The sequence below is a fragment of the Geospiza fortis genome, unplaced genomic scaffold, assembly GCF_000277835.1.
Source record: "Geospiza fortis unplaced genomic scaffold, GeoFor_1.0 scaffold486, whole genome shotgun sequence".
In the NCBI taxonomy this organism is placed as follows: Eukaryota; Metazoa; Chordata; class Aves; order Passeriformes; family Thraupidae; genus Geospiza; species Geospiza fortis.
In genome coordinates, this window is record NW_005054417.1 from 2403273 (window position 1) to 2419748 (window position 16476).

A 16476-nucleotide genomic window follows, 5' to 3' on the forward strand; every position below is an offset into this window, starting at 1 on the left:
AGGACAGAGACAGCATCTCAGTAACACTGTCACGTTGTACAAGAAAGTGATATCTCTCTCCTGTTCTCCTTGATAAACAGAGGCCTGGTAAGCCTCGGAACCAAAAGCACAAGAGGACCTTAGATGGTGGAAATGAGTGCTACGCCATCTGCTCAGCATACCTTAGAGAAAAAGGACCTATTTCCCCTTCTCATTCACGTAATTAGTGAGCTGTGAAATTAGTTCTTTAATGGATAGGAAACCTGGAGATTATTGCACTTGTCACAATACAATACAATGCAATACAAAATGAGCTTATATAGTGCCTTTCATGCAAAGGCGTCCCGAGGCTCTTTACAATAAAACTAAACATAAAAATGCAAAAATATTCTACCATTATAGCCCATAAGCTACTGTTAAAGAGAAAAATACACACTCACATTTAAATGGCTCTCCCAAGGAGAGATTTCAGAATTCAAAAAGAAATAAATCCTAATTTCAAAAAAGTCAGCATAAGAGGTTTCAATGATCTCAGGCTCCAAGCAGTTTATGCAGGGGCTCCAAATCAGTCAGAAAACACTTTTGCTGCCAAATTGTTCATTATCTTCAAGGCATTAAAGTGCTTTTAAGGCAAACTGATATTTGACAAGGAGGCAGTGAAACACCAAAAAGCTGGAATGACATGCTGAGTAAGCGTCATGAAAAGTTTAATATTCTGGAAGCAAGACTTGGCAGTAGTTGAAGTCTAGACAACAGCTTTTTAAATAAGTACAACACATAAATCTGACTCAGAAAGGCAAACTGGTTTTTAAATCAGTTTAATTTCTAAAACTATAGTCCTTGTACCAATGAAGGAAAGAAGAAATCGCTATGAGACTTTAGCAAAAATATCCCACCAAGAAGCAATCAGAAATCCAACACCAGCACCAACTGATTAATTAAATGCAAATTTGGAAGCAGAACTGTTAAGATTCATCAGAAGGAATCAAATGGACATTATGCCAGATGCAAAACAACATGGCTTTCTGTCAAATTCTATAAGCCACTGAAGTGGAAATCTGTAAGATGACAAAAAACAGCCGAAGATGTCAAAGGCACATGATAAGCTCCAGCAGATATATGTTGTGAGGGACTGGAACAGGTTGCTCAGAGATGTTGTGGATGTTCCCACAGCTGCGAGTGTTCAAAGCTAGTTTGAATGGAGCTCTGAGCAACCTGGTCCATGGCAGGCAGGGTTGGGGTTAGATTATCTTTAAGGTTCATTCCCCCCCTTAACATTCTATGATTCTGAAAATATGTTGTCAAAATCTGTTCATCAGAGACAAAGCAAATGAAGAAGAAAATGCAATAGTGTAATGTCCATAAGTCACTTGACAATCCCTGTCCTATCAGATGGATAAATCTGGACCCATATCTACCAGTTACTACTGTCATCAACATAAAGTTACAAACACATCACAAATTAAGTATATCTAGATTTTCTTGCAAAGACAAATATGTTTCTAAAATTCTTTTAAAAACTGAACAGTTCTTAGATATTCTATAAGAAAATGTCCTATTCAAGCTAAAACAGAAGTAAAAAAATTAACTTTGATACATAGTATTCTTATTCTCTAATCAGTTTTGTACCAAACTGAATTGTCTCATTAAAAATTTTAATGGACTATATTGTACAGTTCACTTAATGCACAGCATGAGTCAAGCTTATTTTGTTGATTAGCAAAGTATGCATAGAGTTCATTACATTTTAGTTCTTATCCTATCTTTACCTGCATATTACCCAAATAATACTTCTACAGTAAGTAGAGTAGCTTATAATTTTCATATGCAACTCATTATTCTCTTCAAGATCATCTTTGTTTTCCTATCTTTAATCAGTAAACTTCTATCCTTGTGAGATAAATCCAACTATATTTCAAAGGTCAAACTGTTCATAGCATTCTGCTTATTGTCTGATAGTCACTAATGTATTCTGAAAAATTTTTCTGCATTAATTAAAATGATTCTTATGTTCTTTCAAGTGTGACTTCCTTAGCCGCATCAAGAATGAAAAGAAACTGCAAATGCTCACAAATGTATACCTGCATTTGTTTCCTAGGTGACCATGACAATAGTATTCAATAAATGCATAGAAGTGAAAGAACACTTTCACACTTTATTGACGTAGTCCTTGAAAAGGTGTGACCACATTAAAGCAATATATATGAAGTCTCTAATCCTTTGTGAAGCTTATTTCATCATATACAATAAATAGTTTGTTACTGACTGGATTTCAGATCATAGTATCATCTGAAACAAACTTAATTCAGACTGACTGTGGTCACTGGTTTAAGCGTTAACATGCCCATTTCAAACTGTAACAAGCTTTTCTTGCTAAGCTTGTGTTTATGGCACTTGGCCTTCCAAGGCTTTAGAACAGAATGACCATGTTGCAATCCCATTTGACAAAAGTAGTATAAGTACACAAGGTGGACCATGTTCCATAAGGAATGAATTTTCCATTAGCCCTTAAAAACTCTATTTTATTTCTTATATAAGGTTAATGCCCGGGATAGAACACTGGATGCAAAGTCAGGTTGTTGGATTAGGAATTTTTTTACTCCCAATATATCCAGTCTATTCATAGTCAGGTTTATGAAGGATAAAATGACATAGTACAATTTGGAGAGTAAGAACAGCAGCTGTTCTTTAATCTAAGAGCCTGAGCAAGCAGTAGATACTGCAGGTACAATGAGCAGGACAGCTTAATCACATCTCCTCCCTCCCCAGCATAACTGTTTTAGAGAAAAGGAACATTACTTAGTCATCATTGCACAGTAAGAATTTGCAGTGGAATACTTACTCATTTCAAAACCATCAAAAATGTCCTATAATCACCTTAGTCTATGAGCAGTACTTCTCCTTTGATAATTACTTAGTCTTCTCTTTTATATTTAGTGACAATTTAACACACAATACATAATTATTAGCTAGAAAACCTTGACTAAATGGCATATTTCATAAACAAACAAAACACTTCAATTTTTTTGTTCTACCACCTGCCTTTCATTTTTCTTCATATTACTTTTGTATTTTAAGTAATTTCCATTGTGAGCACAGTGTACATAAGTAGCCCTCTGTCCAAGGTGGGTTTTTTTTATTATCATTATTTTCCTTTGAAGACTGATTTTCTTATAGAAGCTTCCTCTGCTTTCTTTCTTTTGAACAACTTAAAAAACTTTATGTGCAAAAAGTCTGATGACACTTAGAAGTCAAGAAGCAAAGAATACCTACAGTGCAGGAGAGCTCCTCATTACTGGCATTATTACCTTCCTTAAACTTTGTCCTCTTTCATAAAAAATTTAAAAGTTTAATTTAAAAATTATTAGATATAAGCTACAGAAACAATAATAGATTGCATATAAAAATAAGATTATTATTACTTATAAAAATCTGTAGTTTCTTTATTATAGAGTCTACTAATGCTTGATCAGAAAATTTTAAGGGCTAGATCTCGAATTTTGTTAGGACATGATTTTAACCTATGAAACAGAGTAACTAGTAACATAAGAACATTTTCTCCAAATTCTCATATAATGTGGTGCCAATGGTGCTAACATCATTCTACTTAATTCACTACATATTCTTGATCAGATGCCTCCAAACTCTACTTTCAAATCTGCCCTACAAAGAGATTTTTCAAGAAGGTCCAGAACAAGAGATTAATATTGAAGAAAGAAATTTTACTTTGGCTCTCCCAGGTGTGTTAAAGAACACAGAAATGAAGCATGAATGAAAAATATTACAAAAAAAAAAAAGCTCTTATAAACCCAATAGTAGTCATTCTATCTTACTGATAAATGTGTAAATTGTATTAGATTTAAATATCTTTAACAACCATGAGAAGAACTTCTGCACAAGCCCACCAACAAAAGACATTTCAGTTAGATGATGCCTGACAAATGCAGCACTATGCACACAAATTCCAGAGAACAAACATACTACTACTACTCACAGAAAGCTCTCCCACACTCAAGGCAATTATAACAAGAATGAAATTAAGAAGAAATGTCTTGCAAAACTAGTTCCTCCCCAACTCAGCTAATAAAATCTATTGCCCCTGAAATCATTTCACTTAATTCTCACTTGCTAACACATCCCACAAAACCATTTTGCTAAGTGAAATTTAATAAATCTTTCAGCCTGGGATTAAATTTTTCTGTTTTATGAACTGTTAAATTGCATTGTATGCTTATTAATGCTCATGTTTTCTTACTTCTTGACACATTCCTAATTCCACTCTAGGGTACAATTATGAAAAGAGTACAGATATGTTTTTTCACCCCCAAAACTGCATTCCAATAGGGAACAAGATATGAGCACCAGTAAGCTATAAACAAAGTTCATCTAACTTTAAAAAAAATCGGTTAGCTTTTTTTTTCAAAATCCTCTAGTATTTTACACAATACATAGCTGATTGAATTATTTTTTAACTTTTAGTAGTCTTGTGAATTTTAACAGGGGATTGGTTGGCAGTGATTTTAAGTAGAGACAAAATAGATGCAAATTATTTTCCCCATCACCAAAATACTTAACATCCAAACAAAGCTAATTACTTATTTCATATCATATCAAAGAAGAATACACTAATTAAAGTTCTTGAACTCTTTTTAATCTAGAAAAGTTAGCTAGTCAGGTAATATTATGTTTTAAAGTGTAATTTTTTCTTACACAAAAAGGCAAAAGAAAAAAAGGATTTCCCCTTTTACCTCAATGCCTTCTAGTTTGATGTACAATTTGAATTGAAACAGCAAAGTGGAACATGAACAGTGACAAAGTTTTAGAAAATGCCAAGAGAAGAAAGGAATAGGAAAAGGATTCCAAATGATAGTGATATGGTTTCCGCATTTCTTGTCATTGCATTGTCATTATATAGGAAAGAAAATACACTCTTTTATTGACAGAATAAGCATGTATTACCTGATATAAAAGTTTGAAGTGGTAGAACATCTCTCAGAACATTCTTGGATAGTAATGTCATTTAATAGAATATTTGGTGTTAAGAAACTGGAAGTATAGAAAAATTAGTTAAGTGGGTAGCCATTTATTGCAGCTTGATTTTAACTCATTGCAGGTGAAACTTTCAGAGAACTTGAAATTTTGTCAGAAATAGACACAGAAAATCTGTTTAGCAAGTAGCTTAAACACGTTTTCCTGAAATAACAACAGCAGAAGTATTTCTCCCATCTTCTTGATCTTTGATTACAACCAGAATTTAATTTTAGCAAAAAAAATGTTAAAGATTAAGAATATAACCTGAAGTGAATAGGAAAATTTTGTGTCATTTTTTCTGACAAGGACACCTTGTCATTCTTGTGAAGTAAGAGCTTAAATCTTAATTACGAAAGAAAATTTCATTTAAAGGAATAAGAAATGTTAAAGAAACCTCTCTGTCTGACCACTTACTCACACCACCTGAGCTGGGACAGAAGCCTCTCTGCAGCTTGAATAATTCAACCTATATGGTGATCTGCATTTATCTGGAATAATGGAATAAACACTAATAGAAGGCGATTTGGGGGGGGAGGAGACAGAAGTAAAAAAAAAAATATTTCTAATTATATTTTTTTGAAATGTATTTCTTAGATATTCTATTTTCTGTGATTTGATCTTGTAGATGTCTCATCATGTCATAAACTCTACTAATTCAAGAATAAATTACCTTCGGTGTATTGCTTGCAATATCAAAAGTCAACTGATTGCATAAACCCTGGCAGAATGTGCCTATAATATACAATTAGGAACAAGATGTTATGATGTTTTAATTTAAGTTCTATAGTTTTATATATATATAAGTTTCTACATATACTTAAAGATGAATGAAACATTTCCAGATCAAAGATATTCTGAAGTACTTTCTCAACCTTCCTTCTGAACTTCAGAAATTATGGTATCAGCTATAATTTTTTTTTTTTTCAAAAAATACCCCATTACACTCTTATATATCTTAGGGACAGATAGCAAAAACCTAATTACAAGGAACAATGGGTCATTATTTAGTCTTTGGTAGTCTACTTCCTTTCATCTGTTCTCAAATTCAAAAAATCAATATGATTGAGATCACTGCAACTCCATCAACCACATCCACAATAAAGACCTGTCTGCTGCTATTATATTAGCTCAGCATTCAAGACTTATCACGCCCCATGAAAAGTCCTTCTGCATGAGCAATTCATAACTAATTACAGAAAGGTCTTACTCAGCATGCACAGTGAATACCTTTGTACCCACATGCAACAAGAAAGTACACCTGGCAATGGAAATGAGAGGCATAAAGCTAGTATAACACAGAGATTAAATGTAAGTCTGATCAAAAATAGAGAGAAAACCTCACACCTTCCAAAGAATGAATCTCTAAATATTCTGGTTTTGTATCCTGTAAAAATAGTACACTGTTCGAGGATTCCAGACCTTTCAAGTCTTCAAATTTGGAAGGTAAAATGACAAAAAATAAATGTATATTGGTGATTTTGAATGCAGATAAATAAATTATGAGTATTCATAATAAATGTCCATCTCCTGCTTTAAATTTCTCTTCTTTTACAAAGGGCTAATGATACTGAATTTATTATCTTCAGCAAAAAAGATGATTATATGTACAGCATTGCAAAGTTCAGGTTTGCAGGAGAAAACAAATTGTTAAGCAGAATAAAATAAGTAACCGATGAAAGAATACATATTTATTTCAAAATAGAATTCTGCTTTATGCCAGTCTTTTATAATTCTTTTATTAATTTATTTCCTGTGGCTCTGTTCTAAATAAGTAATGTTTTTTTCTCTTTTGAACTCACATCCCCTTAAAATCAGTAATACCTAAAGAAAAAGGTATTAAAAGACACACTGCTGGCCTGTGATCTACAAAATCAATGCTTTTTTTAGATTTTAAAAGTAGATATTTTATGTGGGGATTTTTTGTCTTTGAGATTGTTTAGAGGTTTGGAGTTTATTGGTTCTATTCTGTTTCATTTGAGAAGCATTTCTATTTTTAGATTCTTCATTGTCTTTGTCATAAATCTTTGATCAACTTGTCTTTTATATGCAGATGATAGCCTAGACAGATTATAGAAAATAAAATTGATCTTGCCATATTACTCTTTTTTTTCTTTGCTAGTGTGCCTCCTCCAGCTGCCTTTCACTGTATAATTACTTTTTCATTTCAATGAAGTTCTCCATTAATTAATATTCATTTTAGAAAAAACATTTTTATCATATTATGATGCTAGTTGTAATAATCAGATTCTCATAAATTGCTGATTCCAGCTTCACAGAGCAGACACAATTAAATACATTGACATATTTGCATTAGACACATTTCATTTCTATTAGAATCTTCTTACAGTAAGGCAGTTTATTCAGTGATTGAAAAGCTGCATTCTGATTTGTGACACTACTTTTCTGGGCTATCTTCTAAAATTGCCCTCACAAAAGCAGCTGTCATTGACTGTTATTCTAATACATTAGCTCACAAAAATTTACCTAATTTAAGAAAAGCTTCAAATTGTGGTGGTTCAAGCAAAGCTGAGTAAATTTTAATGGGATCCTCCATGGCTAATGAAGAGAGGTGCCTTGACAATGAAAGCTTATTTGAAATTTTAGTACTTAGATATGCTTGAATAGCAAAGCACACAGACATTAAAAGTATATTAAAAATAAGGGTATACAAATAAAGTAAGAAAAGAAAAAAAGAAAGAAGAAAAATTGTTAAGAAAAGAAAGAAAATAAGAAAGAAAAATTGTTGTGTGGAGTTTATGTATATGAACTTCTCAAAACTTACAATTCTCTTACAGTAATTCAGTGCTAGAAGGAATACAAGCTTATTAATCAGAACCCAAACTGATATTGCTGTCATGTTAGACATAGATGCTCTTTTGGTGAACATAAGGACCAACTACAGTCTTCATAGTGATCAGGTTTTTTTTCATATATAATGAAACTTGGTATGTTCAATAAAATTTGTAGCAGCATACAGAATTCAAATTCACAGTGATCCATCCTGAAAATTTTGGAACTCTCTCTAAGTGCAGTTCACTTTCAAAGGGATATTTATATCGTAAAGTCAACTGATAGCATATAATTTTCATAATTACTAAACCAAAAATAGGAATTGAAAAAACTGAATATTCTTCCAGTTTTTTCAATACTCCATCAGGATTCCATCCATCAGGGTAACAGTCAAATTACTTCACTGCATCTAAATCTACATTTAAAAATAAAAATGTGCCCAAGCTTATGCAGAAGTTTTAAGAACTTCTTTGCATGTCTCTGACTAATCTGGTGAGAACTTATTTTTCCTGAAATGTACATGTACCTCTTAACTATGCTTGAGCAAGACTTAAAAACATATTTTTCATACCATTTATCTTATTTTTCAGAACATTGTCTATGTCTGAAATTGCAGACTGTAAGAAATAAGAAAGAAGAGAGAAGTGAAAGAAAATCAAGGAAATACAGAAGTATTTAGCTTCAGTACCACAAGGAATCCTAGTTCTCTCATTCATACTCACAAACAACTCTCCTAACTAAATGGCCTTTGACAGATGAAGAAATACATTAGTCTTGTCTCTAAAACTAAATGGAAGAGATTATTGGTCAGGTGTGGAAAATTTGCAGGAAATAATATAATATTTTTATGCTCCCTGGATAGAGAGCAAACTCAAAATATTGTGTCACAAAATTAAAATCACAAAGGATCATGTTTCACCTAGATGCCTAATGTTATGGTCTTATCCAAACAGGCTGTTGTGCAAAGACTCCTACAGAGAAATAAACTCAATCAAGTTAAAAATTTTATCATCTTATTTTCTTAATCTTGTAGTTCCTATCAAAATTTTCATGGACAGTGGAATGACGCATGTTCACAGAAGGAAAATTGTTTTTCCTGATGCTCTTAATTTAAAATGTTAACTTTGGCCCTTGATAAAAAAATTCCACATATCATGGAGTGCAGTAAATGTCATGGCTGTTTAGAAAAACCTTTCCTGACTGGTCATGAATAGGACAAGGCAGCAGGCAGCACACAAATGATATCTGCAAGACAGTAGTTTCCTCCTTTTAATGTGATTATCTATTTCATCTTCTATTCTAATAAAATTGGGAAGGCCAGAGTAATCTAAAGCTCAAAAGGTAGCTATTTTAAAGTCTCAAAGTTATTAGCAGTTGATTTCTTTACAATTTTTAATTTAATATTTAATTAAAAGTGCAACAAAAAATTATCCAGTTATAAAAATCACAAAAAGCCTTTGAGTTTCAAGGAGGTACAACTATTTCCAATTTGTCAGAAAGAAAGCAATGTCAGAGAATTATTTCTGCAGAGAATTAGCTCTGCACGAGTTCTTTATATTGAAATATCTGAGAAGAACCAGTCCATCCATACAGTGTAGTAACTTAAGAACCTCAATCTCACAGAGCTCTAGTTCACTAAAAACTGACACAGGAACAGTGAAATTTGGCACCAGAGCCATTAGTAGGACAAGACTGCCAAAGCATAGGTAGGAAACATCTTTTAATCACTTCTCAATTCTCATAACTTCTTATTATGTTTTCCATAGAACTGCTAACTTTCTAAATTATGTGAAAGCTCTTTCCTCTTGCAAGTGTGTTTTCACAAAGAAGTTGATGTATAAGAGTCTACTCACATAAGCACTTAGCTAGATTAATTAGATTGAAACAAAATGCTTTTAACATGCTTGTTTTGATATTTTAAACAAGATTAAATCTATATTATTTACTTTCTCTATGTGCCTTTTTCTGTGTCTATTTTTGCTTTAGTCTGTCGCCAAAACAAAAACAACACTTGCTCACTCATTTCCCTCTCATTAAGATTTGTTCTTACAATTATTTTTGAAGGCTTCCTTACTGCAAAATACTTGCCACAGATTTTACTTTTGAACAGCAGTGAGCTTTTGAAGTGAGTCTCCTGATGTGCAACGCCACAGAGCAGTGCTTTGGCGCACATCATGGAGACGTCTCATAATGCATAGGCTCTCTTAAAACAAAATTCACTGCAAGATGTGATTGAGGGCTGTACTTTATGTGCTCCATCTGCTAATTGGCTTTGTCCAAAGGAATGGACTAGCAAGAGTCTGGAAGCAAAGTAGCTGGAAATAGAAGAGTATGAAATAAGAAGTGTCAGGTTCTTGGCACCAACAGCTTTGCTTTATGAGGCTGCCTCCAATGGGCCTTTTCATTCGTTATTGTAGCCATGTCATGCCTAAATTCCAGTGATCACTTGAGAAAATCTGGTGCCATCTTCAGGTATAATCTCTTTTGTTATTATTCTGAAAATATTAGTCTTATCTTTATGCCTTCTCTAATTCAAGTTTGCAAATCCTGACCCTATTTACTCAAAGAAAAAAAAAAAACCTCTGATTTGAAACAAACAAATAAAAACTTTCTGCCCTGAAAGGATGGTGGCTACTCTTTTAAAGTATGAAGAAAGGAAAAATAATAAAGCATTTCCACTCTACAAATATGAAGAATGGAGAAGCAATGTGTGTATGCAATTTATTTATAGAAGATAATAGCTTTTTATAGTAGTCAATAGAGGGTTGGTTTGGGAGTCATTTGTCAGACTGCACAAATGCAAAGAATTGAAGATGGGAATGGTTGCCTTTGGCTCTAACTGTTAAAAACCAGTTATCAATCTTCATCTAAGTCTTCAAGGAGCTTCTCTTGGTGAGCAATCGATACTGCATTTGCCACAATAGCTTATTTAATTATTTTCATCCTAAATATCCTGTCAGCAGGGAGAAGTCTTCCTGATTTTAATTAATTTTGAGATCATTGATTTTTTTGCCTTTTCCTTTCCTGTGGTTACACATGCACACACAAAGGCACAGACACACATTTTTAGCCTGCAGGCTATGTAAGATGTATGACAAGTCCTTGGTGAAAACCCTGCATATAACTGTAGTATACCTAGGTGACCTGCAACTTTACTTTTAAATCTTTAACCTTCAACTGTTGCAAACGAGCCTCTGGTATCTAAACCTAGTTGGGCAAAACAGTAAATTGCAAAGTGTGTTTGCTGAATATTTTTCAATTAAAGAATCTTTAAATCAATAGGCAGTAAGGATATCACAGCCACAAGCCTGCTATAACTTACAGAGCAACACAAAGACAGCAAACGGAAGTCAGAGAACTGAAAATAGTAGTGGAAATCATGAACTTACATTATATTTGCAAATAAATAAAGATGTTGTACTGATGGATATCACTAAGACCCAAAATAAAAGTGCTTTAGGCTCTAGAGTGCTATGTCACATTTCCCCTGTGCTAAATAGTAGAAACAAACAAGGCAGAATGCAAATCATTCAGAACTGAGTCTAAAAATTTGTAAAACATAAGCTCGTAACAGAAGTTAAAGAAAAAAGGTTTAGCCTGTTCACCTAGAGAGACAATTCCCATTCTCAGAGAAAACTGTTAACACTGTTAATCTCTACATTGTAAATAGGTGACATGATTGCTCTTGGGATGCCCAGAAAAAGCCTGGGAATCAGGAAATGGAATGCAGACAGAATTCCACTTTTTCTCCTAGAGTAACATTAGTATTTCTGTATAAAAGGCATTGCCCATCAGGTAACAAAATATTATCTGAGCCCCTCAAAAAGTTTAATTGCTTCTTGGTCTGTATATAGATCTACCTTATCAGGGATACTCCAGCATAAGTAACAGGCTCATTAAGAAAAAGGAAGTTTTCATTTAAAAAAACCACTCAAAAATATCAATAGTTGAAAAATTGTATATCTGGTGTTTAAAAAATCAGATCGATTCATTTCAGTCATATGTATAGCACGTAATCCCATCTGTGCCACTTCCACATTTTTAGGAAAAGGAGAGGGGAAAAATCCGTAGTAAATAAATTGGCAACTACACCAATGAAGAACAATTAAAATCTACATACATTCTAGAGTAGCTAAAAACCTCTTCATTCATAGCTCAACCACCAGAGATGACATTTTATTTGTAGCTAATAATAAAGCAATTATATATGATTACTCTTATTTAACATGGCATGGAATAATTGTGGAGTTACTTACTTTAATAAAAAGAATTTCATTTCACAAGATGGCAATACGTCAGAAACAAGGCAAAGAGACACGTTTCATTTTAATGCCACTGTACAAGGGACAGAATTTTCGGGATCAACAAATGTCAGAAAAGACACAGTATTGCAGAAGAGAAATTAGAGCAACATTAAAGGAATATATAATATCATTAATTACCCTGATTCTAGCTGCAGTCTTGAACAGAGAGGCTGCTCACAAGTTGAGCAGTAAGTTATAAATGTTTTCTATTAATATTCTTAACTTAGACCTTGGACAGTGTTTCTATGTACAGCTCTTCATCACAAAATGGTTTTCTCCACTATCTTTCCCTGGAAATGATAAAAATTGCCTCTAGAGTGAATCTAGTAATTTCTTTCTCGAAGTCCATGAAGCTTAAACACATTATGTTTAAATCTGAGACACAAGTGGCATTATTTTTTCATTACAAAATTTTAAAAAGGCCATTTAACATTATTTCAGTTTGTTAAAATCTGAACAAAATTATCAGATTAAAGTACTAGTAAAACACCATCACTGTATTGTCCTTGGATGAGCTACTGTTGTACAAATAGCTATGTATTAAAATTCTGAGAAAGTCGCTCTCTCTGCCACAATCCATTAAGCACTGTATAGTATTAACACAACTGAAAGAATTTGGAAAGTAGATGTTTGTTTGAAAAATGAAAGGTGGGAAAAACAAGACCAGGAAGCAGTTCTCTACTTCAGAGACAAATGCAGTTCCTCTCACAGATGTTCCTCAGGGAAATAAACAGCAGCAGCAAGGCCAAGTCAAGAAAGCTCTCTGAGAAGAAAAGCAAGATTGCAAAGCACTCCACCACATGCTCACATTCCTCCGGGAACTGTTATCTTGCTCAAACAAATCCAACTCACTAAAACTGACAGTTGTGCACTGCTCTTTATTCTTAAAGGATTAGCATTAGGGAAAAATATGAAATGGAAGTATCTTTCAAGATGCAAACTACATGAGAGGCTATCTAATCACTGCTGCTAAAGAGGGGAGTATGTGCTGAGACTCCAGTCTCTTTTTCTTGTGCATGACTGGCAAAAGAGATCTGCTGAGACACTGCTTTTCAAGATAGTTTACATTCTTAAGATGAAAAAAATAGGAAACTGAGCCACCAAATTATCCTTAGAGAGCAGTAATATATGAAAAAAACTCTTAGAGACTGAACACCTGTTTACATACACATTTATGAACATTTCAGAGCTATTATTTGGGTGTACATAATACACGTGGCTTTGTGTATGCATATTTTCCAAGTGTACTGCCTTTTAAAAATTTCATCCCAGTGAACTGTAGCTTTACAGAACAAATTGTTATAGAATTCATTCCTATAACTTCAGCCATCTAAAAACTACTAAGAAAGCCATAAATTAAAAATTGTGATTCATCTGGATATCCTGAGATTAGAGGAAGCCTAGACTTATAGCTTATGCTGTATACCCTACTTTGAGTAAAACCCTCTTGACAGATTTCAAGCACTTCATCTTATAAAAATCCAAGATCTGAATGGAAACTGTACTATACAATTTCTGTGAAACAAATCAAATTATCATTATATAATTATAACAAGCTCTAATCCACCCAAGTTAAGTCCAAGGGAGCAAATTGCTTCATTGGATATTACTATGCTCCTTTTAGAGCTTAGACAGGATGCCTCACAGTGACAGTGATCCACAAATATGGATTCCCATCTCTGCTAAACAAATGGCTCTCTAGGCAAGCTTCAGAAATTCTTTTTCTAAAAGGATTGAAAGTATGTTGTTGCTTTATCTAAAGGGTGATTTCAGATATACAAATGAGAAGCGACAGATCAAAAATATCATAAAGACAGTATTGCGAACAAAGAGTAGCTGAACACAATTCCAGTTTTCTTAAACCCATCCAATCTTTACTGTGAGAAGTGGAAAAGGGAATAGGAGATGTCCCACATTTAGCATTTATCTGAAGTACTCGGATAATAAATAAAATATGTTAATTGTAACAGAGCAGACAGAGCAGAAAACACACTTGTGCTTACTACTCTAATTCAAGCAGTAGAGGCAAAACATTTTTGCCTCAAAACTTAGTGTTTTCCTGTTTAATTCAAGATTATGCAAAACAAAATGAAGACGCAGAATATACCTTAAGAAATGTGGAAACTAACTAGACTTGTAAAACTGAAGATGCAAAGCCCATTGAGACCAGTCTATCTTTGTTTATAACCATTTTCATTTTTAATAGAGAGTTAGACAGTATTTCACAGGCAGTATTTCACTAGTTTTAGCAGGCACATTGACTGCCTCATCAGCCATAAACTCATAAACACCTACTCAAAATATGAGTAAATGTAGTATGAGTATATTTCCTAAACATATTTTGCTGTTCTGACCTCTGAACAATCAGCAGTTCAGATTGTTCCACTCTTGTAATTCGAAACACTTCACAATAGCTTATTGAGACATTTTAGCAATATTTTGAAATTAGCACCTGTACAGAGACTTGTTTCCTTGGGCATTCTTTCACATCTTTATTTAAACTCAACTTCTTAACCCTTATTTTGAAGGGACTTGCCACTAGGATCACACAGAAACCCTAAAGTGACAGGCAACTGCCTCAGGAAATGGATACTGGACACATTCACTGGTGCTAGAGATCTTTGAAACAACTGATTAAGATTCACAAAGGTCAAGTGCAAGAGAAAAAGCTTTTCTAGAAGAGGAGGATGGAGAATGAGAGTTCATTATCTCTGCTTGTAGTGCAGATGCATTTCTCTGCCCAACCTCAACAGCACCCTGCCCCCCTCTCCCCCTGATTACTTTTACTTACTGAAACACTACTAAAATAGTTAACCACTAAGGTTTATAAGAGTAGTGTGTGAAACATACAGAGAAGTAAGAAATTCTATCAATAATGCAATTTAAATGGGTTCAAGCTATGCTAAGCAAAAATTGTGATATCAATACACACACAAATGCACAATAAATAAGATACAGAGCTCAAGATAAACAAAAAAGGAGTTAAGGAGATTATATTTTCTATTTATACCAGAAACCTTTCTTACAAAAGTATTAAAAGAAAAATGAAATTATCAGAAGGGTTAATCTATTCTTGCTACTTTACTAGTAGCTCCTAGGGATGACTGCAGTAGAGATGCCCATGTACCTAAACTTATTTCAGCTGCAGGTACAAATAAAGTGGCAGAATAAATGATTTTCAGATTAAGGAAATTTCACATTGCAACACAAAAATGCAACGCTTGTGAAACATATCCAGTGTGGTTTTCTATTTTACCAAGTTCACATATGAACAACACAGATATTAACCACTGCAAAAAAAAGATTAAAAAATTAAGCCAATTTCAAGTTCTTCCAAAACAGATTGCATAGAAGAAATTTAGTAAATCCAGATTACAAAGGGAAAAAGCTTGCACTTTTCTAATTAAATGCATAATCATAGATGCAGATTCATGTGAGCAATGCTAAATATCTTCTGTTTTAATGAGCCATTTGAAATGAAATGGTTGCCTGCAATTAGACATCTGCAGTCCAAGGACAGCAAGCCAACTGTGTAGTCTGTCTGCCAGAATTACAGTTGCATTCCTCAGCAGGACAATAAGGAGAATGGATAATTGTAATTATAACATATACATCCCTTAGTGTTCTGTGGTTAAAAGAGTGTGAACAACAAGGGCTCTTAATACATTTAATTGCTGGCTGCTAATAAAGGGTTGTCAAAAAAAGAACCATTTTTAAAATGCATTCCAATTCCACCACGAATTACAAACCAAGGTCACTAAGTACCCACCTGAGGACAAATCTCCCAGAAAACTGTCTCAGACCATGTACATGTCTAGTCATACAGACCTGGTGTTCAGAAAGTTGCAAGCTCATATGAAAGCAAGTTGAAGACATGGGAGACAATGGAGATATTATTCTAGAGGGTTTAGCACATGTTACAAATTCTCTACTCACATTCACTTTGCAAGCTATTTTCATGAAATCTTGAAGGAAGATCTTAAATACTTTTTAGGTGTGTGTATTTCTGTCTCTTTCTTTATACATTTAGATATACCTGGATATTTCACCTATCAAAATGTTACCATTCCCTTATAGGAATAAGAGAAAAAAACAAATTTAAATTTATCTATTCAAACTCAGGGCAGAAATCGTAGCTGCATTCCCTGAGAGAATGCTTCTCTCACTTTGCCATATTATAAAAAAAGTAAAATAGAATTTAATTGCCTTCAGATTTTATCTTTCATTCAATGCTGCTCAACTTTGCACTTTGCTGTGAGGATTCAAGAGCAAAGACCTTATTATTTCTTCTGTCTTTGCTATATATTCTGAACAGGGATTGAAAATTCACTGTGATATTACTATAAGTTTTTCTGCAGCAAGTAGCTCCCTG

General features: G+C 33.6%; 1 protein-coding gene across 3 annotated transcripts in view; it reads right to left on the reverse strand.

Moving 5' to 3' along the window:
- GRIK2 (glutamate ionotropic receptor kainate type subunit 2) overlaps window positions 1-16476 on the reverse strand; it is a 239320-nt gene that overhangs the window by 168297 nt on the left and 54547 nt on the right. The window lies entirely within an intron of this gene.